At 44.0% G+C, this 22,886-nt stretch overlaps 1 pseudogene; it reads left to right on the forward strand.

Annotated features, from left to right (window-relative positions):
• The first annotated feature begins 16,060 nt into the window (after positions 1–16,060).
• Positions 16,061–20,447, forward strand: LOC117834371 (uncharacterized; annotated as a pseudogene).
• The last annotated feature ends 2,439 nt before the right edge of the window (positions 20,448–22,886 follow it).

Here is a 22,886-nt window from a genome sequence, read left to right on the forward strand (position 1 = left end):
GGTATAGGGTGCTTAGCGGTGAATGTAATCGATTTCCTTTCGGTTGTGGGCCCATGGATTTGTGTGCTTGCACCTGATTGGTTGAATGTGTGTTTCCTTTCTCTTAGGGTGTGTTTTCTCCTTTAATGGACCCGCATACAAATATTCACCAACACTTGTGGAATTCTTTAATAGTAACTCCTACCACTACTGTTGATGCTCATCTTTCATATGTTTATGCAAGAGTTGACGGTCTAGATTTGGTACTTAAGAGCCGTCAACAACACTCCCACACTTAGCCTTTGCTCGTCCTCGAGTGAAGTAGAAAGGACTAAGGTGAAACATAACTTCCAAAGGTATAAAGCGAGCATAAGAGATATTCCAAACCATACCTTGTACTTGTGAACTTTGAAGTGTCTAATGCCATCTTGGGTAGTTGAGGTATGAAACGATCTTGATCAAGTTACCTCAACTCCTTATGTCAAGTAGCTTGGGATTTTTCAATTAGTTTTCAAAACAAACCTTGCTTAGCTCCTTATTTGATTCTCTCAGATCACTCAATGTGTACATGTCCTCACCAAGGCATTAAACTTGGCTTTCTACATCCTACTTCTAATGATGGCTATATGTGGAGCTCAAGGTAGGGTACGAAGGGTAAGGCATACTTGCATCACATATATTGCAAAGTCAAAAACTAGATCCAAGGAGAAAAATAAGTCATACAATCAGATCAAGATGTACACGTATATGGATATGGTGGATGGAATAAAAACTCCTTTTTGTATGATCTCTCTCCCTTTGTAAATATTTCTGAGGACATGGCTATGTTTATTTTTCTTTTTCATGGACCTTCATGTGTCCAACTTTTTTTCAATACTTGGACCTTCATGTGTCCATATTTTTTTGATAGCCCATGTCTCTTTTGTAATAATAGCTCGAGAGAGAGGCCAACACATATTATGGAGCATTTATTTTGCGGAATGAATGGATGGTACAATGCTAACTTCTCATAGAAGCATAGCAAGGGGTCTGTGGTGTGCACATGAATCTTGATCATGAAGGCATGAAAAGAATTCTCACAAGGATCACAACAATTTGACAAAGCTCAATGCAAGGACAAGCAGCATATGCATAGGGTTTTCAAGATAAACCATCATATGGCTTTGGTAGGACTTTGGCATATAAAAGCGGAGCTTGCAAAAAGGCTTTTTAAATTTTCAAATAAATTTTCCCAAGCACTTAAGAATTAAGAGCGAAGATCATATCATCAAACAATATCACACACATCAACAACTTAGATGAGCATGCTTTACTAAAGATATTTGTTCATAGGCTTCAAGATGTCAAGCATGGAATAAAACATATGCAAGCCAACCATAGAAAGCATGTAGAGCAAGTGGGGCATGTGTTGATTCATTTTATTTGAGTTTGATTTAGAGGATCAGATTTAAAATTCATTCAAACTCATGAATCAGGACCATCAGGGATAAAGAGACACAAATAGACATGGTGGACGAAGATGGGCTTGAGTGGGCCACCCTTTGGTTGGCCGAACCATGGGTTCGGCCGAACCCTTGTGGGCTCGGCTCTAGCTCCTCTTTCTCATGCGTGCTGGTGCAGCGTGGTGTGCTCTGTTCGTGGGTGTTTGTGCATCGTTTCAGCTCTGGATAGTCCGTGGCTCTCCCCCACGCTAATTTTGTACCTATGTGCTCCTTTCTAAAGACAAGTAAGTGACACAAGGACTCAACCGGGTTGGATGACTGGTGAGTCTAATTTTATTGAAATCAAATTGGAGGCGCTTACAATTCTGAATTGGGAAAAAATGAAGGGAAATAAACCTATTCTAAAAGTGCCTAATGGGAAAGGATACATGGTCGCACGTGTACTGAGCTGCATCATAGAGATCATCATGCCCCGTGGCCTTGTACAAGCGTTTTATCTTAGCGCAAAGGCCACGGTGGAGGACACAGAAGTCGTCCTTAAGCTCTTCAATTTCTAACTTCCGCTCTGCTTACGCATCGCCAAGCCTCCTATTTTCTAAGCATAAATCTATGATGTCTACAATCATGAAGGTTAGCTGCTTAACTGTTGGGGCCTTCAGAGATTTCTCCTTACTATCCTAAAATTGCTCCCCTCCCCTGGCCTTCCGATTGGCAGTGGTAAGAGGTGCTGCCTGACCTTGTCGTCTTCCGGAGACGAACCAAAGAATTCGGCCAACGACCAACTACTTCTCCATAGGAGTGAGAGCTGGCTTGACATCCTTTCCGCTTTCGCCATTCAAGGTTTACACCCCAAACACCTCAAAGCGAGATGCAGGCGGTGGTGTCTCCGATGAATAGGACCCTGAATTGGAGCTGCTACATCCTTTGGTCTTCGATGGCCCCGGGATATCAATCCCGTGGGGCGGCTGGACTCTCGCTGCCTCCCTTGGGTGAATGTTGCCCTTTGTCGGCCTTTTGTAGGGGCTCGTCCCATGTGCACAAAATTTTGGTGCCTTCCTTGGTGAAGGTGACCGCGCAGTCGAGCTTGCAGCTGAGGCGGCGCTGGCTTAGTTCGACCGTATGCCCATCAGTGCCCCTCGCATCCCCTCTTCACCCTTCAGGTGGTATGACAACAATGGACTCGACCTCCAGCATGTGGACCACCTCCATCGCCAGATCGCTGACGGGAGCAATGGCCTTCACCGGAGTGATTTCCCCATCGAGATCAAAGGTCGAGCCCGTGTTGGTGAAGGGAACAAGGCCTTTGCCAGCCATGGTGGTGAGCAGGGGTTTTTGGTGTGGATCTTGGTTGATTTGATGGAGATGAGAGTGGAGTGGATGAAGAGAGGAGGTGGATGAGATTTTAAACAAGGATCCCCTCTCCTGTGATGCTTAAATTCAACGGGACACCGAGGGATAGGTCAAGGAACGTTGGAGGAGTGTCTGCGTGCAAGCTGGGAGGCGGCGGTGCTCAGACTGGTTCAGCTGAACCAGGGGCTTGAATGAACCATTCCGAGCTCCATTGGGCCTCTCGTTGCTCGTGTGCGTGCGTGCAGTAGAGAGGGACGTAGAGAGAGTGGAGCCAACCACTATATGTGCCAGGACTTTGGTAAAAGTGAGGATAGAGCTAGGGTTAATGACATTGACCTTCGCTTAATTTCACTTTCATCTAAGCCGATGTATATTTCTATAAAGATCGTAGTGGTGGACTTACCAAAACAACATACCTTGGCCATTGTGGGGTATGATTGCTCCATGTGATGATGGTGCATTGATGATGTTCATTGTGCCGGCGGTCAGAAAAAAAATCTTCCGACTAGTGACGAACCAAAAAGTGGCATAAACGTGTTTTTGCGTCATAAACTGTGATTTATAACGCGGGAGTGACAAAAACCCTTTGTCACTAGTCGAGCATCATAAATTGCGACTAGTGACATTCCTTATTTCAGTGCATCACTAAGATAATGATGAATGAAAATTTGTCCCACATGTCATCATGAAACTGATTCGGAGGTTGCGCCATGTTGGATAAGAATCCAACGTGGCTCTGATGTGGCAGTGGTGTTATGATGATTTCGGTTCATCACAAATTGAAACCCAGTCTATGTAAGAGCCTTTATGAGCCCAATTTTGTTGGGCCATTTTTAGCCCATTTTAGATTTTTGCGCTATTCTTTGAGCCAAAAAAACTTTGTTCCACGCCATATTGGGCCAGTTTTTGGGCCCTAGCCCACCTAACAAAGAGCCATTATTGCATTTCGTAGTACCATATTGTGCCATTTTTTCTGGACCCTAGCCCATTATTGCATTTTGCTGTGCCATATATTCAGTTTTGGCTGATGATGACCATCACAATCACAGACAAAAAAATAGCTCATTTCCAACTCCCATATTGTTCACATCACAATCAATGATAAGTTCACCAGCAACAATAATGCAACATACAACAAGTTCAGCATCAACAATGCAACATACAACAAAAGTACATTAGCAACAAACAACAAGTTCACAAGCAGCACACTTCAGTTGAGGGAAGGATTCACCTAGCTCTGACTGGTGCTGAAGTTTATCAGGCTAGAAATCAGAGAGTGCAACTGCTTTGTGGTGTTCTTCAAAGCTTTGAGCCCTTCGGTCTGAGACTTTAATGTTGTTTCTTATGTTTCAATCCTCAATCTCAGTGCACCCAGCTCTGATTCTTATTCAAGAATCTTTTGCCAAAGTTGTGCCCCCTTGTTTCTCACTCTCAAGATTAGTTTGGATTTCTTCTACCCCCAACGCAGTACCAACCCTAGTCCTTTTCTTCGAGGGTGGGTGAATGCCAGCAACCTCCCGAATATCCTAGATTGGACAACTTCAGCAACTGCTTTAGCAGCAATCTTTGGTTGGTCGTCTCCAGGTTGGGTGATGATTTGTTCCATCTGATCATACTAAAAGAAAGAAAATGAATGGTCTCACAAAAGTAAAATGTAAACAAGTACTTACAATTCCTGCCTGTATTGGAAAGGTGTAGCCATTTTTGCTGCAATGGAATTTCTTGAAAAGATCGAGTGGAGTTAGATCTCCTTCAACTTGCTTCTCCCTCTAATATGATGTGAAAATAGGCATAAATGGTTAGCTTGGAACAAGGAGCATGAGCAGGTTCATGAAATAAAGTACAGAGCAAAAACATGACTTGTTCAGTTCCTTACCACAACATGAGCCTATGCAATGTAGCTTCTAGATCCTGTGCGCTAAGGATACCTAACCAATCCACAATTACCAGTGCTTGTAGTACACCTCTCCTTTAGACTAATGAAAACTCATGTAAGATACATGAATAAGAGGAACGGATCTGTACATGCAAATGTGCTAGTGGCAAGTTCAAGTTCTATCATACCCTGTGAGGTTGGATAGATCACATCATAACCAATTTGTTCCACTAGTCATCATTCATAGTGGTCACAGAAATTTTGGTTGGGATTCATTTGTTGCAAGACCATTGAAGTACTTTTTCTTGAGCTAGTACCTCCCCTGTCTCTGTTGCGACTTGAGCATGTCAGTGCATTCCTCTATGACAGGTTTACTGGTGGTGACAATGTAAAATTATCCCTATATTAAGCACAACACAAGAGTAGTAAAAAAAATGGATGAAAATAAAGGATGCAAAAAACTATGGTAGTAGATGAGTCGATATATACACACCACCAGTTTGCCAATGTAGTCCTTAAGATATTTTTGATTTTGGGCCTTGTAGTCCTTCGAGCGAGTAAGGATTAGTATATGCCCAAGAAGTATGATCCCATCCTTTGATGCAAACTTTGCAGCTTGCATTGGTGCCTCTAGCCGTTTGAGCCTTTCTCGAACATGGATCAGAAGCATGGTGTGTAACTCTACTTATCCTATCCAGATCTCTACTCAACCTTCTTGCCCGTGGCACTTGTACTCTTGTGGAAGGGCGTGCATCACCTAATAACTTTATTACGATCATACAGGTGGTGTGTGTTAATAATGATTTGGTTTCTAATTGTGATGTTCCAATTTTTTGGCTTTGGGGAAAAGAGATCAAATGAATTGCCTTTGCCAGTCACCATGTCGACGATGTCCTCAGTGTGGGTGGCAATTGCTTGGGCTCCGGTTGGCAATTCTTATGAATCAGGAGTCATCCCATCCAAAACTTCTGCCTAAGCTAAAGCCACTGCCTTTGCCCTAGTCAGTCTAGGAGGCATACTATCAGAGGCATCAGGTGCCTGAATTCTCTTGGACAACCCTCTTCCCACGCTGAAAGGTATGCTATCACTGATCTGATTGGATAAATTGCATAAACAAAAATAATGAGAAGCAATCCTGCATAACTAATACAAGAAATTTGGTAGGCAACAATAGATACCTCATGTTGGCATGTCTCTTGGTCAGATTCAGGCCGTTCCTGAGACGGGTCATACTCCAGATCTGGATCTTCACTTCTTGTTTCATTGATATCCTTTCTTTTTCCTTTTGTAGCCTACTTAAGGAGGCTTGCAACTTTTCCAACGCCGAGGGAAGACAATATGCCTTGGTTCCTTATGATACATGCAGCCCTCACCTCCCCGTATGGATGGAGCTCCAGTTCTTTATCTTAGGAAAAGAAAGAAACTTCTATAAAATTGTCCAACCACTATAAATGAAAGAAACTACTGTACACGACACAACTTGCTGCAAAATCTAAAGGTAGAGTGCACCAAAACAAGATCCAATATAGGATGTTCCTCACCAAAACAAGATCCACGAAAGGATGTTCCTACCCAACCTTATACGAGCCGAATGGGCAAACTATTGTAAAAGACATAAATTAATGTAAAATCATAAAGCTACTGCCCCCTAGAACAAGATCCAAGATAGGATGTTCCTAACCAACCTTGTACTAGCCCAAAGGACAAACTAGTAAAAGAAACAAACTAGTGTATACATGGGAACTATAAGATCTGCAAACAAACAACAAAGTGAAATCAGTAACAAAACCAAACAAGGAAATACATTAATCGCATCACCAGGGATGCTTAGATGGGGAGGAAAACATTGTACCTAGTTGTTGATGTTTCCTTCATACAACCTTCCCGCCTGGTGCCCTGCATTGCATGGCCACTGGTCCTACAGAGGGAGATGGGAAATGGGTGGCAACTATCAGGGGAAGATTGTGGATGGTGGTGAGCAGGTGAAGATTTGGGATGGCGGCGAGGAGGATGTGAAGATTTGGGATGGGGGCGAGGAGCAGGTGAAGATTTAGGATCGGGGCGAGAAGGTGAAGGGGAACTGATGGTGGAAAGTTTTTGGATGTGGAAGATTTGGGCGGAGAAAGGGAAGGAATGGGGTATTTGGCCAATTGGGTGGATAGCCCTATGACATTACACATATACCCTTTTACTATGGTGGTGGTGAAACGGGGTGCTGCTGGGAAGGGGGGGAGGAAAATTGACATTTCACATCTGTCACACGGCTTGGCTTGGGTGTCCAAATATTTGAATAGCGCGCTAGAAAGATTTTGGGTCTCGTCTGTGCTAGGTAATGGTGACCAAAGAAAGTTCCGCTTAGTAGAATATGCCGGCCAAAAATCCGAATAGTGGAATGTCTAGTAGTCTATTCATTGATGGTAGAATCAGCGTAACCTGTACCAAAACTTTATTGCTAGAATCATGAGAACCTGGACCTAGATTCAACAAATTATCATTCAAAATCTTTGGTATATCATGTGAACACCTTCAAAAAGCTGGATATTCTGTTATTTGGTACCACTCCCTCCGTTTATGTACTGCTCCGCTTATAATAAAGTACATTTTTAGGTACTACTCCCTCCGTTTATAAGGCGTATGCACATAAGTGTAATAAGGGCAAATAGTGTCATATCATATAACATCTTATAAACAAGAATAGAGGGAGTATTTAGGATGGAGAACTACTATATATATTGAGTTTTATATTGGGAAACCATAGAAACCTCCCATCTATTCGGTGTACTTACTACGACTGGAGATCCTTGTACCATCCCGACAACATTGGAAATCCCTGTACCATGCCTTCCATTGGATGTGTTTATGGCTTAATCATGTGCACATTGGAAATCAAACAACCCTCCCTTTAGTTGAATATGCTTACTTACATGTCAACATTGGAAACCAAAGAAATCTCCCTTCGATTGGGTGCTTACTACTTATTATTCATATGCATAGGGGCAATCAAACATCATTTTCTAACTACTCAATCATGCGTACATTGGAGATCAAACATGCCTCCCTTTGGTTGCATGTGCTTACTTACACACATGTTAAAATTGGAAACCAAAGAAATCTCCCTTCGATTGGGTGGGCTTACTACTTATTCATGTGCACATTGGCAATCAAACATCATTTTCCTTAATTGGATTTCCTAACTACTTAATCATGCATACATTGGAGATCAAACATCCCTCTCTTTGGTTGTCTACATCTTTCTATCTTGAATCCGCTTCACAACACACTGGGCACACATCATCTTCCGCTAGATCCTTGCGAAACAATACACAATTATTCCTGCAAACATGGATAGATTCATAGCTGACTCCCATGGCATGTATATACTTCATTGCATCATCATAAGATGTTGGAACACATGCTCCTGGGAAAGCAATGGATACCACCTTCAGAATTGCATTGAATGCGACATTGCTGATCTGATAGAAAGACTTGATATGAAGTAACTTCACAATAAATGTAAATTGTGTATATTTAGATCCTAGTGACACCTTACGAATTATATGTTCCTTTATACATTCTAACATTTTCACTCCAAGCTCTTTAGTGTATCACATGTTGGCTATGATTTTAGGAAGTCCATCTTTGGTGCCTTCATCCTCCTCCATACCCAATATGTGTTTGTTTTCCTGAACCATTTCCTGATCACCGTCATCCTGCAAAACTGCATTATCCACAACCCCCTCATCCAGCACCTCATCATCCTGTAGAATTGCATTTTCATGAACCCCATTATTGTGCAAATTTGCATTTTCCTGAACCCTATCCTTGAATGTTTCTTCACGATGGATCCTCCTAGTGTAGGTACTTGCCATCCCATGTAGAAGTAACAGGTTTGACCCATGGGAGGAGCAGGTTTTCCATTTTATTTTACCACCCTATTTATTAGCTTAAACTTACATGTGGGACCCTGGTTGGTTTATGATATTTTTGCAGAGCTTATATAGTCACAAAACCACCATGTAACAATGAGTGACGATTTCTTTTCAGCTATAGTGGCAACTTTTATGACATTCCGTAACTTTGTCACTAAATTTGCTCGAATGTGAAACTTATGACGTTTTCAGCTAGAAATTTCATAGATCTATGGTGAGAATAAATGTATCATAAAATTTTTGTCATAGATCAATTCATTTCTTGTAGTGGGTGCCGATATCATCCTCTCGATGCATTTCCTCCCTTGCTTCTCTTCATCCTTGATGTGTCCTCTCGTAACCTGTAATGTTAGTGTCCTGAGAATACTCAAAGGATGAACTTTCCTTTATAAAGTTAAATCATATGAATCAAGGAAGCTTATGTTCTTGGGCATCTCATGGTGATCCCTTGCTCAACCACATGTACGTTAGTGCACAAATACAACTACGAACCCTACATAGATATTATGATAAAGTAGAACCAAATACAACCATCCTCAAGGGTGTCTATGATGGGAAACCTTGAGGTGATCATACGACTCATAGTGCCTTAGCACAACAGATGATAGATCTTGGGGATATCTAGGATGAGCATGATCCTTTTGATGAGTCGGAATAAAACTTCATGCTCATGGAGTGAATGGCTTGATCTCTCGAGAGCCTCCATGGCCCCATAATGAAAGAGAATGTGTAACTCTATGGGCCAAAGGAACGATCCGAGTTTGGGTCATAAGGGAAATGCGTTTCTATCAACTCATCCCCTCCTTTGGTAGAGAGCTTTGCGTTTCATCTAAAATGAGTGTGGTGGCAAAGCAATGTAGCCTAAGCTTCCAATAGAAGTTCATTTGATATGAAAGGTGAACATAACTTCTATTGCCCATCAATCAAAATCAAGAAATGAGATGTGAGTTTTAAAACACTTGACTTGGTTTGCATCGATCGGTAATCAAGGATAGGAGTGTGAGTTTGGTTCACTCGATTCAATTAGGATAGTCCCTACGATTCCTTGACCAAAAAGGATGAGTCCTAAGGACTATGATACGGTGGTCAATGTCAGAGCGTATTCCTTGGTGTATACGAAACACCTTGGATGTCACTTTGACATGGGAATGAACTCGGCTTTCTTACGGTACCTCTTCCAGGAAGTTGTGGCTAAAACATATGAGTTATTAAGAATGATCCTTCTCTTTCAATCACTCCTTCCTCAACCTCCCTCGAGACATGGTCTCAAGGAAAATTCAGAAGAAAACACCATAAGGGAATCCGGGGGTAGGATTCGCACATAGTGCTCTTTCCCCAAGATTCCTGTGGTTCATGAGAGGTATCTTCAGCAGAAGTGTAGATATAGTCAAAATGAAAGCTCGAACTCTGCTGATGATAGTCCTCGGTTGCTCAATGTACTCTCCTCCTGACAGGACATCATCATGCAGATCGACTGGGAAGTAGTTCCTCAGATACGCTCCAAGATTTCCTTCCCTTCTATCGGATCCTTAAGCAAAAATGAGCCTTTGGAGAGGGCATCAAGTTGCAGGCCAACATCCTCCAATAATCCTAACCAAAAGTGTTGAAGCAACACGTGGTCGGGTGTGGATAAGATTGGGCAAATCTCCGTAAGAGTAGAGAAATGAGCCGATGCTATGCCTAGCGATTCCTCCTCTCGTTGCTTGAAGCAGAGGACCTCAACTCGCAAAGAAGCAATGCGGGATAGAGGAAAGAGGGAGAAGGAAAATCTAGCCCTTAGCTCTTCCCAAATATCGATCACACTCTCCTCTAAGTGAAGGTACAACTTTTGCGCTCTCCCTGAGAGGGAGAACGGGAAAAGCTTCCTCTTAAGAGCATCTTGTGTCTAGCTGAATATTGTCTAGCAAGAACACAAGTGCTCAAACTCTCGCAGGTGATGGTGGGGGTTCTCTTAGCTTAACCATGAGAAGGAATTTGCCTGAACCAGCTCTATGGGTGAAGGATGAATCTCGTAGCCGGATGAGGAATTGGGTTCCAGATAGGATGGCTCTAAAGACTCACCCCCGAAGAGTCGGGAGGTGTGTATGAGGATAACCTTCCATGGATAGAGGGGGTAGAGGTAGAAACAAAGAAAAGTCAAAAGATAGGAGGACCACTAGGTTTGTAGATAAACAGCAACTGTTCCCCGCCAACAACGCCAGAAAGCTTGTTGGGTATTTTAGTAGTGCGCAAATGAATCCGCAAGCGCACGGATACCATTGTAGCTTTCACCTCAGAGTATTCCAATGATATCGAATCCAGGGGAACGTCTGTGTCGACCCATAGTAGATATTCAACACTCCGTATAAGTGGAGAGCGACGAACCCGCGAATAAGAGAACCAAACAGGGAATCATGTATACTGACTTACTTATACCAAAGGAAGCTAGCATCCGTAGAGGTACATAGCTAGAGTAGAATGCTAAGGAACTAAGCACTCCTCCAAGCTACTCTCTCTCTCTCTCTCTCTCTCTCTCTCTCCTATCCTAAGTGCTAGCATAATCAAGGCTTCACCATGGAGCTCTTCTCTTGATAGGAGTGGAGGTAGTTCTCCAAGTGGAAGTGTGGTGGTGGTTGTTTTGCAATGAGACCCCTCCCCTTGTATTTATAGGTACTTGAGGTTAGTTCCGGGCATGAATATTTGGGAATCTTCACAACCACCTTTAGGAAACCGTCAACCACTACCATGCGTCGGCTGGAGACGAAAGGGGACAGGAGGGGTTCAGCCGAACCAGGGGTTCGGCGGCCCCGCCACAACCGCCTCTTGCACCGCCTTTGCTCTGGGTCGATTTCCTTCTAGTTGTGGGCCCATGGATTCGTGTGTTTGCTCTTAATTGGTTGAGAGTGTGTTTCCTTGCTGTTCGGGTGTGTTTCCTCGTTTAATGGACTTGCATACAAATATTCACTAACACTTTGGAATTCATTAGTAATAACTCCTACCACTACTGTTGATGCTCATCTTTTATATGTTTATGCAGGAGTTGATGGTCTAGATTTAGTATTTAAGAGCCGTCAACAGAAGGGCCTTACACCAGATTTCACGAAGCACCCAAAGTTAAGAGATCACTGGGATTCATTTGTGCAGTACAAGCAGTCGGAAAAGAGCGCTAAGGCAACTAAAACCAACACCGACAATGCTCGTTAGAAGAAATACTACCATCATCTTGGGCCAAGAGGTTAAAAGAAGGGGACCATCAAATGGCAGAGGATGGAGGAAATACTACCATTGTCGTGGTTGATCGAAGCACGATCTATATCCTGGACTCTTTGAGGAAACCAAGGGATCAATACACCGACCTCATAGACATGCTTAACAGAGCATGGGCTCGCTTCCATCAACATCACATGGGCTCGCTTCCATCAACATCACTCAGGTAAATTCAAGGAGCAACTTGATATTAATCCTGAATTCCCGGTAGGTATTGAATTTTCACATCTAGTGTCACTTCCTTGAACATAACAAATATTTCATAACTTCTTTTTCCATATATATATAGTGTTTGACACAGAATGAGGGAATTAATTTATGCGTATACTACATATGTGAGAACATCAATGGCTTTGTAGGTCCAAAACGTGTGATCGACCTTGATCTCAGAGTACATAGAAAAAATTCTTAAATATATATTAGTTCTAATTGTGCAGATCGATTGATCTCATATAATATGCTTTGCCAATGACAGATGATGCACATGAAGGAAGAACTCCTCGAGATGGAAAAAATTAGGGCAATTCAAGAACAACTCTGTGGATTTCTTCTGGAAGAAGTAGTAGATCTAGCGGGAGAGTTCCATAATGATGGATCAAATCTACATCACCATCCGGACTCGGGTTCAGAACAGTTAATCGAAAATGTTGAACTTTAAAAGTTAATGCAATTTAATATTACTCATATATGTGTATGCACAAGATGTCTATATATAATATTATCTCAAATGTAATATTATAAATCAAATACAACTTTCAGATATATTAGCGTATTAGGAACTAGAATACGTAAAGAAAAAAAATACTAATATAGAGTAAAGAAATAGAAAAGAAAATGAAAAGAAAAAAACCTTAGTACCCGTTGGTAATACCAACCGGTACTAAATTAGCCTCAGCCACACGCGACGTGGTAGCAAATTTAGTACCAGAAGTCTCCCTTTAGTACCGGTTGTTTGACCCGGTCCTAAAAGACCCCCTTTAGTAGCGACATAGCAATACCGGTTGCGCAACCGGTACTAAATGGGGGTTTGGACCCGGTACTGAAGGCGCATTCCTCACCAGTGAGGGTTGGGCCGGATTTGTGAGGTAATTAAAACCAGGTGCATCTGATGATTAGGGATTAGGTTGGAAGTTTTATACTTGTTTTATCTGGATTTGAATCAACTTCAAATTAAGATCTACATAAATACATAAGAGCCAAAATAATCATACTTGCATGGCAACCATGCTAAATGCACCTTACCTTTAAATTATTAAATTCTACTAAATGCACCTTACCTTTTAAATTATTAAATTCTACATTAGAGGCGAAAAAGAGGGTTGGCCATAACTTTGGCTGAGTTTCATACATTTAAAGATACACTATTGTTCTTTCAAATTATAGATTTGTGCATATTTAACATTACACACGAATAAAGTGGGATGTTGTACAATATATATTACACATTCAGTCATCCCAAGGCGCAGACAATGAGTTGCTTTTGCCACCCATAAGGCCCTCACAACATGAACAGATGCCGAGTTACTACCTTGTAGTTAAGCCACCCGATCGAAAAGCCCTTCTGTACTCTATAAATTTTTTTGTGCGAGCTGCCAGTTAATATATCTTCTGAGTTTCTTAAGTGTAAGTACTGGCGTCGCTTATGAGTCAGGTACTCCAAGATGAGGTGAGGTTTTGGTAGTCCTTAAATTAATTATTCTTACTTGTTAGATATTTTGTCGAATACTTGTACAGTCCGATTATGATGGGACTTGAGTTGTATTTAACAATATAGGTTAGAGTCTGTGTCATACTCTGTAACCCGAGCCTCCTCATAAATATGATAGGTGGGCTGTTGTTGTAACCATGATAATATAGCGACAGACTCGCATGGGGAAGGCGGCACGATGCCAGGACGCCGGAGCGGCCCGGTGTTTCGGTATTGGGCAGGAGCGCCCGTAGTCATGCCTCGTGGGTGTAGGTTTCGGCCGAACCTCATCAACAAAGATCGTGTTTCCGTTGTCGTCTATGATCGTGCAAGTTCGTCTCGGTAGATCTAATCATCGCTTCCGCTGGTGGAGATTAGCTGGCGGCTCGTCGCCGCGGAGGGTTAATTTCTAACAATTGGTATCAAGAGCTATGGTTAGATTGGATCTAGAAGCTGTGCAGAAGATCACCTGGAGTCACGAGGATTATGCATGTACAAGACGTCGCGCAACATGCGATCGGTAGGACGCAAATGTGGCGTAAGGTGGAGCATGATGAAAGTCAGGGCACCTCGTTGGTGCGTGTGTGGCCGCTGCTAGGGTACGGAGGCCAGCGCGAAGACATTGCGCATATGTGTGCGCAGGAGTGTACAAAAGCAGCGGCGGTAACTCGTGGGCAACGTGGAAGTCGTCGTTGAGAGAGCAGTCGTCGACGAGCACCGAGTAGCTTCGTGTTGCATGGTCGAATGTGCGTGTGCAGCAGTTTCCTCGTCGGATCGGGCAGTTGGAGTCCTAATGGATTTGGTGTTCTGCGTGGCGAGGTGCTGCAGGCCTGCATGTATGTACGTGATACGCATGCGCGTGTGCTATGAAGTCGTAGGGTGCTGTGGAGGAGCTGTGTCGTGTTGCATATGGGATCGGCCATGTTACTGGATCAGCGGGCCCATTAATTAGCCAAAGGCTGAAGGAGTTGTGGCCGATTTAATAAAAGAGAATATAAGTAAATAAAGAAGAAGAAAAAGAAACGAGACAGCACGGTGCCTTGGGAGAAGCTAGCTACTCAAGCTTGGGAGGTTGTGCGTTGTTTATTCTTTTTTCCCTTCGGTCATTTATTTTCTTTGCTAGTGTAACACGCAGGAGGCAGGCAGCAATGCGGCTAGGCAGTGTGATGTGGTCGTGCAGATGAAGGAGCTATCAGCAGTGCGTCGCATAGAGCAGGCCGGGGAGGTCAAAGTCCGGAGCAAGACGCACAGGGTGCAAGGCTCGGCGGTGGACATTTGAAAGTCTGAGCTGGCGTGCGAGCAGGCTGGACGAAGGCGACGATGTGAATCAACGGGTTCACGTTCAACGACTAGTTGGGTTCGGTGATGAACCTAAGCAGGCAGATAGTCTGGCGATCGATGAGCCATGTCAGTCAGGGGCGGATTTAGGCCCCGGGCTGCTCGGGCTGCAGCCCGGGGCGAGGCCCAGTGGAAAATTGCTTCATAATAATGGCATAAAAAGGCCTATCAGCCTATTAGCCCACCTCGAGAAGGAGAAAGCCCAGTAGGCTGGCTAGCAGGCCGTCGCCCGTCGCGGGCCTCGCGGACGCGGAGTCGCTCTAGCTGGGCCGTCGCCCGTCGCGGGCCTCGCGGAGTCGCTCTAGCTGGCTCTGGCTCGTACTGGTTCGCGAATTCACCCGGCCCGTCGCCCTGCCTGTGCCCCTGCCTCCTGTCCACTAGTCCGCTGCGCCGCCACCCACCCACCCCCACCCGCGCGGCCGCGCCGCCACCCGCCGGCCGCCGCCGTCCCCGGCAGGCTCCCCTAAGCGGCTGAGCCCACATCCGCTCGACGCCCGCGAGGCCGCGACGAGTCCCGGCCCCAGGCTCCGCCGCTCCAGAGTCCGGCCGGAGGCAGCGCCGCACTTGGCCGCGCCTCCGCCGGCCGTGCGCGCCGCCACCTGCTCTCGGCGCCCGGCGGCCCCGGCGCCCCACCGTCCGCCGTCCCCGCCTTGGCGGCTCCCCACGCGCCAGCCGCCAAATCCGCCAAATCCGGCAAATCCGCCCGGCGCTCCTCCGACCTCCGGTCTGCGGCGTGCCGCGGTGCCGGCGTCTGCCCCTGGCCGTGACGCGGTGGCGCGGCCGGCCGCGCCCGGCGCCCCCGCTGGCCGCCCGGCCCCCTGCCGCCTGGGCGCCTGCCGCCTGGCCCCTGGCCCCTGCGGCCGCCGGCCGGCCAGTGCCCTGCGCGGCGCCGGCGCCCCTGCGGGCTGCGGCCCTGCCCGGCTGCCCCTGGCCTGGCGGCCTGGCCCCTAGCGCTTGGGCGCCTGGCCCCTGCGGGCTGCGGCCGGCCACTCGGCCAGTGCCCTGCCGGCCTGCCCCCAGGCCTGATGTCTGGTGTCTGCTGAACTGCAAAGGTTTTATTTTTTTTTTGAAAATTGCTCTATGATTGCTACTGCCTACTAGCAAAAATGGAAAATCATGAATATTTCATTTCATTGAATGATTGAGCAGGACTGGTATTTGAGTGATTGAGTCTTACTTTGCAATTGCAACATTTCATATCTTAGAAGTTAGAATGGAGAAATACTATGCTAAAAAAGATGCAACAAAGAGTAGTGGTAGTGCCGAAACTATAGAGAGCCGGGTTGAGCAAAAAAGACCACGGATTGAACTTGATATGAGAGATATAGTTGCTGATCCAGGACAAAGGAAGCCAATTGATGATTTTCATCATGACATTAGGGATGAGGCAAGGAGAGCATATCTACAAATAGGTCCATATAGGCCAGCTGGTCATAAGTTTCCAAAAACGAAAAAAGATGGTAAAGGCCAATCAAGAGGATTTGTTGGATCATGGTTTGATCAATTTGATTGGTTAGAGTACAGTGTAGCCAAGGATGCAGCTTATGGCTTTTATTGCTATCTCTTTAAGCCACAACAAGCTGGGTTTCATTCTAATGATACATTTACCAAAGTTGGGTTTAGAAATTGGAAGAATGCAAAAAATTGTTTCAAGGAGCATGCTCAATCAATTGATGGCTTTCATAATAATGCAAGAAAGCGTGCACTTGATTTCAAAAATCAGAGGCAAAGTGTTGAACATGTGCGGACTGTTACAAGTGCAGCAGAAGAGGAGGCATATAAAGCTCATTTAAGTATCATGTTAGGCATTGCTAGATTTCTCCTTTTGCAAGCTCTAGCCTTTCGTGGGCATGATGAGTCTAAAACATCAAGAAATAAAGGGAACTTTATGGAGATGCTCGAATGGTACAGAAAGAAGGATCCTAAGGCTGCACTTGTGACTGGTGAAAATGCTCCAGGGAATAATCAAATGAGTAGTCCAATGGTTCAGAAAGATTTGGCTAGGGCTTGTGCAGAGGAGACAAGTGAGCTAATTAAAAGTGAAATAGGAGATCGTTGTTTTGCGGTTCTTGTCAACGAGGCTCGTGATGCATCTATTAAGGAACAAATGGCTGTGGTTGTGAGGTACATACCTTCTCTCTATTTGGTTATTTTATTAGTTTTGTTTTGTTGCTTTCAAGTAACACTATTTTCTCTTTTCTCTTGTAGGTTTGTCAATGATAAAGGAAGTGTGATTGAGAGGTTTCTTGGCATTGAACATGTTTCTGACACCACATCAACTTCACTAAAAGAAGCACTGGACACTATGCTTAGAAGATATGGTCTATCTATTTCCAAGATTAGAGGGCAAGGATATGATGGAGCTTCAAATATGAGAGGACAATTTCATGGGTTACAAAGAATGGTATTGAACGAAAACCCATATGCCTTTTACATCCATTGTTTTGCTCATCAATTGCAGCTTGTGGTAGTTTCTGTAGCCAAGTGTTGTGGCTCAACTTTTGATTTCTTCAATTATGTCACTTCAATCGTCAATGTTGTTAGTGCTTCTTGCAAGAGGAAAGATCAACTCCTTCAAAGTCATCATGATAAGCTTGTTGAGCAGTTAGATAGTAGTGCTATTTTTTCTGGGAGAGGGAAAAACCAAGAAACTAGTCTTGCTAGGCCTGGTGATACACGGTGGGGTACACATCACAAAACATTGGCACGTCTTATGATCATGTGGTCCTCTGTACTGGAGGTGTTGGAAAATATTAGTGAAGATGGAACTGATGGGGAAAAAAAACTACAGCCTCTGGATTGATTCAAAGAATGGAGTCATTTGAATTTGTGTTTATATTACATATTATGATTAGAGTACTGGGGATGACTCAAGACTTGTCACAATATTTGCAAAAGAAAAATCAAAACATTGTTCGTGCAATAGGATTAATTGGCTCTGTGATGAGAAATATGAATGAAATGAGGGAAAATGGTTGGGATGCCCTTTTTGAAGAAGTAAAGGAGTTTTGCCTCCTCAACAACATAGAAATTCCTAATATGGAAGATATGATACCAGTTAGAGGTCGTTCGAGATGTCGTGGTGCTAAACTAGTGAGTTACTACCATCATTTTCATCATGGAATTTTTAATGTTGTGATTGATCAAGTTTATTGTGAGTTAAACAATCGATTTCCAGAAAGATCAACTCAACTCTTGAGATGCGTTGCTTGTCTTGATCCGAGGGATTCTTTTGCCAACTTTGAAGTACAGAAGTTAGTTGAGCTTGCTAAGATTTATAAAGATGACTTTTGTGATTATGACTGCAAAAAGCTTGCGGGTGACCTTCCTATATTCATTGATGAAGTCAGAAATGATGATAATTTTGACACTTGTATTGATCTTGGGAACCTTGCTGAGAAGATGGTTTAGACTGGAAGAGATACAGTTTTTCCTTTGGTGTATCGTCTCATTGAACTTGCATTGATTTTGCCGGTGGCAACAACAACAGTTGAAAGAGCCTTCTCTGCTATGAATATTATCAAGACTGAACCAAGAAATAAAATGAATGATGATTGGTTGAATAATAGCATGATGTGCTATATTGAGCGAGATTTGTTTGCGTCGATTGAAGATGAAAAAATTCTAAAGCGCTTTCAAGGCTTAAGAAACCGTAAGATGAATTTGTCAAACGAGTGCTCAAGGTGCGTGTTGTTTACTTGTATTAGTCTATTTAAATACATAATGTTATCTTGCTTTATATAGGGCTGATATGTTGAAAATTTTAATGTAGAATTGCGGATGTCGGAACAAGTGGAAGTGGTGTTAATTCATGAAGACATGTATGGTTCTTTTTTTATCATGGAAGACTCTTAATTTGGTACTTTTCTACCTTCAATATTCTATGTATTGTTTGAGTCTATTGGTTGAATTGTGCTCTTTGAAAAATATATTATATCTAATAGTGTATGGCTAGTAAGATTTCAAGCCTTATATTAGTTAGCCCGGGGCGGAGCCCGTTTCTAGATCCGCCACTGATGTCAGTCGGATCAGTTTATGGCGACAGGTATATTGTGTGGGAGTGTGGTAGGGTTGTACGCACAATGGAGCTACAGGGCACAACAGGATCAGATGTCGTGGAAAGCTAATGGAGAATTGCAACAGGAGAAGGAGGAGAGGTAGCATGGATCAGACCTCGGGCCAGTGTTGCATGCTCGTTGGCGATGAGCAGAGGCTGTCGACAATGTTCAATTGTTTACACATGGTGACTGATAGAAGGTCGATGGCGGTTCAGTGGGTGATTAGGAGCGATGGAGTCAATGACAGGTTGTCATGGTCGAGGTGTGGAGAGCTCACTAGGATCTACCTGTGATGGATAGACTAGGCCGAACAGTTCGTAGGGCACATGGCAGACAGTTCAGGATAACTGGTGGACAGTTCACTTGGATGGTGAACATACCGTGGTGCACGGATAGGCTGGTGCAATAGGCTAGTCAGACCGTGGGTCAGAGGCGACGACAGGATCAATGATGACAACATAGGAGTGTGGCAGCTGATGAGGTTGTTGTTCTCTATGACGTGGCGACACGCGGCGCGACCTCAGGATGCAGGTTTGCATGAGACGAATTTGCATGTTTCCAAATCAGTAAAGGCGTGGATCGATTCGAGTGGCATGTGCAGGGTTCTAAAGCATGGATCGGAAGGCGCGAAGAAGCTTCAATGGACTGAACTGGAAAGAAGTATAAACCGTGGTATCTCTACTTGCAACTGGAGTAAGCGGGTTGGACATGGCTGTAGGAGACTACGGTGCGGCGTAGTATGGCAACGGTAATGGAAGAACAATGCTAGTGCGGCAATTTCGATATGTGACTCAGTAATGATTGCGTGGTTCTTTGGGCAGCTCTTGATAAGAGGGGCAAAGGTGATAACTCAAGTCGGTGTACATGGAGGTTCGCACATGACAGCTTCAAGGTGGCAGAATATTCGCCAAGGTGAAGTTTGTTAGATATTGTGTTGAATATTTGTATAGTTCGGTTATGATGGGACTTGAGTTGTACTTAGCAGTATAGGGTAGAGTTCGTGCATACTCTGTAGCCCGAACCTCCTCGTAAATAGAAGAGGAGAGCAGCTGTTGTAACCATGACGGACAAGCTCACAGGGGAAGGCGGCACGATGCCAGGATCTCGGAGCGGCCGGTGTTGCGGTATTGGGAAGGAGCATCCCTAGTCATGCCCTGGGGATGTGAGCTTCAGCAGAACCTCATCAACAAAGATCATGTTTCTGTTGTCATCTGTGATCGTTCAAGTTTACCTCGGTGGTTTCAATTGACGCTTCCGCTCGTGGAGATTAGCAGGCAGCTCGTCGCCGCGGTGGACTAATTTCTGACATTGCTAGTGGTTCAGCCTATGAAAGTTGGCTGTTTCTTTTTTTTCTATTTTCTGGTGTATATATATTTTGTTTTCACCGTGAGGATGATATCCCTTCTAAATCTCTTTGACTGTCAAGGCCTACTGTTTTTATCCAACAGGTACTTTGGGGGGCTTCTCGGCAAGATATTTGAGCTGGCAGCAGCGAAGCCAATTGCAAATATGAAAGATTATTTGCTTTGTGAAGCCTGCTAACGAAGCTAGATGCCGAAATCATGGCACTATATGGCAAAGCTAAAATTAATGTATCCGTGTACAAGCTGAATAATCAGCTAAGTCGATCTCAGTTCAAAGGAATCCGTTTGAACATATGGCTTGAAGCAGCTAACAATCTGTAAAAATATCTGCAATGAACATAGAATTGAAGAAACAACAAGGTACTCCTAGAGATACAGCTGAAAGACTTCGTACAGAGAGAAAAGCCCAACACATGTTGGGTTATGATCCAAATTCTTGGGCTGAAGTGAAGCGGGCCGAAGCGAAGCGGCCCATTAGTGTTTAGAGGGACTACACCATTTATTAGTACCATATTGCTAATAGATGAGGCTGTGGGGGTTTTTCCTCCCTATATATATGGATCACCGCCCTCATGGAAAAGAGGCATCATAGACTTCTATACGGGAAGGCCCCAAGTTAGGGTATCCCCAAGTTGTAAATCTCCGGCTCTTGTAACCTTACCCAGATATAGTGAAGATTGTTGCTGGCTAGCGCCCATGGTTTTTCCCTCTCGCATTGGGAGGGTTTTCCACATTAAATCTCGTGTCTCTCTGCGATTGATCTTGTTTACTTCGTCGTTCCTCCGCCATAGCGTATAACAAGTGGTATCAGAGCTGAGTTTTTCAGATCAGGTCAACACGATGGCGTCGATGAAGTTCGATCTACCGCTACTCGACTACAAGACGAGATTCTTGCTGTGGCAAGTGAAGATGAGGGCGATACTCACCCAATTACAGGATCTTGATGAAGCGCTTGTTTGCTTCGGGAAGAAGAAGAAGGAAGAATGGACTCTTGAAGAGAAACGTAAAGATCGTAAGGCTCTGTCGCTCATTCAACTTCATCTTTCTAATGATATCTTGCAAGAAGTGCTGCAGGTGCAAACTGCTGCGGAACTTTGGTTGAAACTGGAATCGATCTGCATGTCAAAAGATCTCACCAGTAAGATGCACATGAAGATGAAGTTGTTCTCACACAAGTTGCAGGAAGGAGGATCGGTGATGAATCACGTACTAGTCTTGAAGGAGATCATGACCAATCTGTTATCCATGGAGGTAAAATTTGATGATGAGGATTTAGGTCTTTTATTACTATGCTCACTGCCTGGTTCATATTCAAATTTTCATGACACCATATTGTTAAGCCATGAACTAATCCTAGCGGAGGTTTATGAGACACTCCAAAGTAAGGAGAAGATGAAAGGTATGGTGCAGGGTGAGTCGTCGTCCTCCAAGGACGAAGCGTTGCAGGTTAGGGGCAGATCTAAGCAGAAGTCCTACGACAACAACAATCGCAACAAGAGCCAGCATGGTAGAGGATGTTCAAAGTTCAGGGATAAGAAGTTCTGCAAGTACTGCAAGAAAACAAACCACTTCATCGAGGATTGGTATAAGGTAAAGAATAAGGAGAAGAGGAATGCCGCATATCAACAGAAAAATAAAACTGAAGGTAATGCCTCTGTGGTCTCTGGTGCTGATAGTATTGATTCGGGAGATTGCCTTGTCACATTTGCTGGTTGTGTTGCTGGTCATGATGAATGGATACTCGATTTGGCGTGTTCATTTCATATCTATATTAACAGAGAATGGTTTAGTTTCTTTAAGCCTGTGCAGAGTGGAGATGTCATACGCATGGGAGATGACAACCCATGTGAGATCGTGGGCATTGGATTAGTTCAGATCAGGTCACATGATGGCATAGTTCGCACGCTGGACGATGTGCGATATATACAAGGATGGCAAGAAATCTCATCTCCCTTAGCACACTCGATGATGATGGGTACAAGTACTCCTCTTCAGGTGGAGTTTTAAAGGTATCAAGAGGTTCTCTCGTTTACATGGTTGGTGATATGAATTCTGCCAAGTTATATGTGCTTAGAGGAAGTACTTTGCATGGTTCCACTACGGCTGCTACTACCTCTGATAATAATACTAACCTCTGGCATAAGCATCTTGGGCACATGAGTGAACTTGGTATAGCAGAATTGATGAAGAGAAACCTGTTGGATGGCTGCACTCAAAGTAAGATGAACTTCTGTGAGCACTGCATTTTTGGTAAGCAGAAGAGGGTAAAGTTCAATACCGCGGTATATCGCTCCAAATGTATACTTGAGTATGTACATGCAGATTTGTGGGGACCTTCTCGTAAGACCTCGTATGGCGGTGCAAATTATATGCTAAATATCATTGATGATTACTCTAGAAAAGTATGGCCTTATTTTTTGAAAGGTAAAGATGATACATTTGCTACTTTTAAAGAGTGGAAAGTAATGATAGAAAGGCAAATTGAGAAAAAGGTAAAGCTACTTTGTACTGATAATGGTGGTGAATTTTGCTCGCATGAGTTTAATGATTATTGCAGGAAGGAAGGCATTGTGAGGCATCGCACCATTCCGTACACTCTGCAGCAGAATGGTGTGGC

Source organism: Setaria viridis, chromosome 8 (genome assembly GCF_005286985.2).
Source record: "Setaria viridis chromosome 8, Setaria_viridis_v4.0, whole genome shotgun sequence".
In the NCBI taxonomy this organism is placed as follows: domain Eukaryota; kingdom Viridiplantae; phylum Streptophyta; class Magnoliopsida; order Poales; family Poaceae; genus Setaria; species Setaria viridis.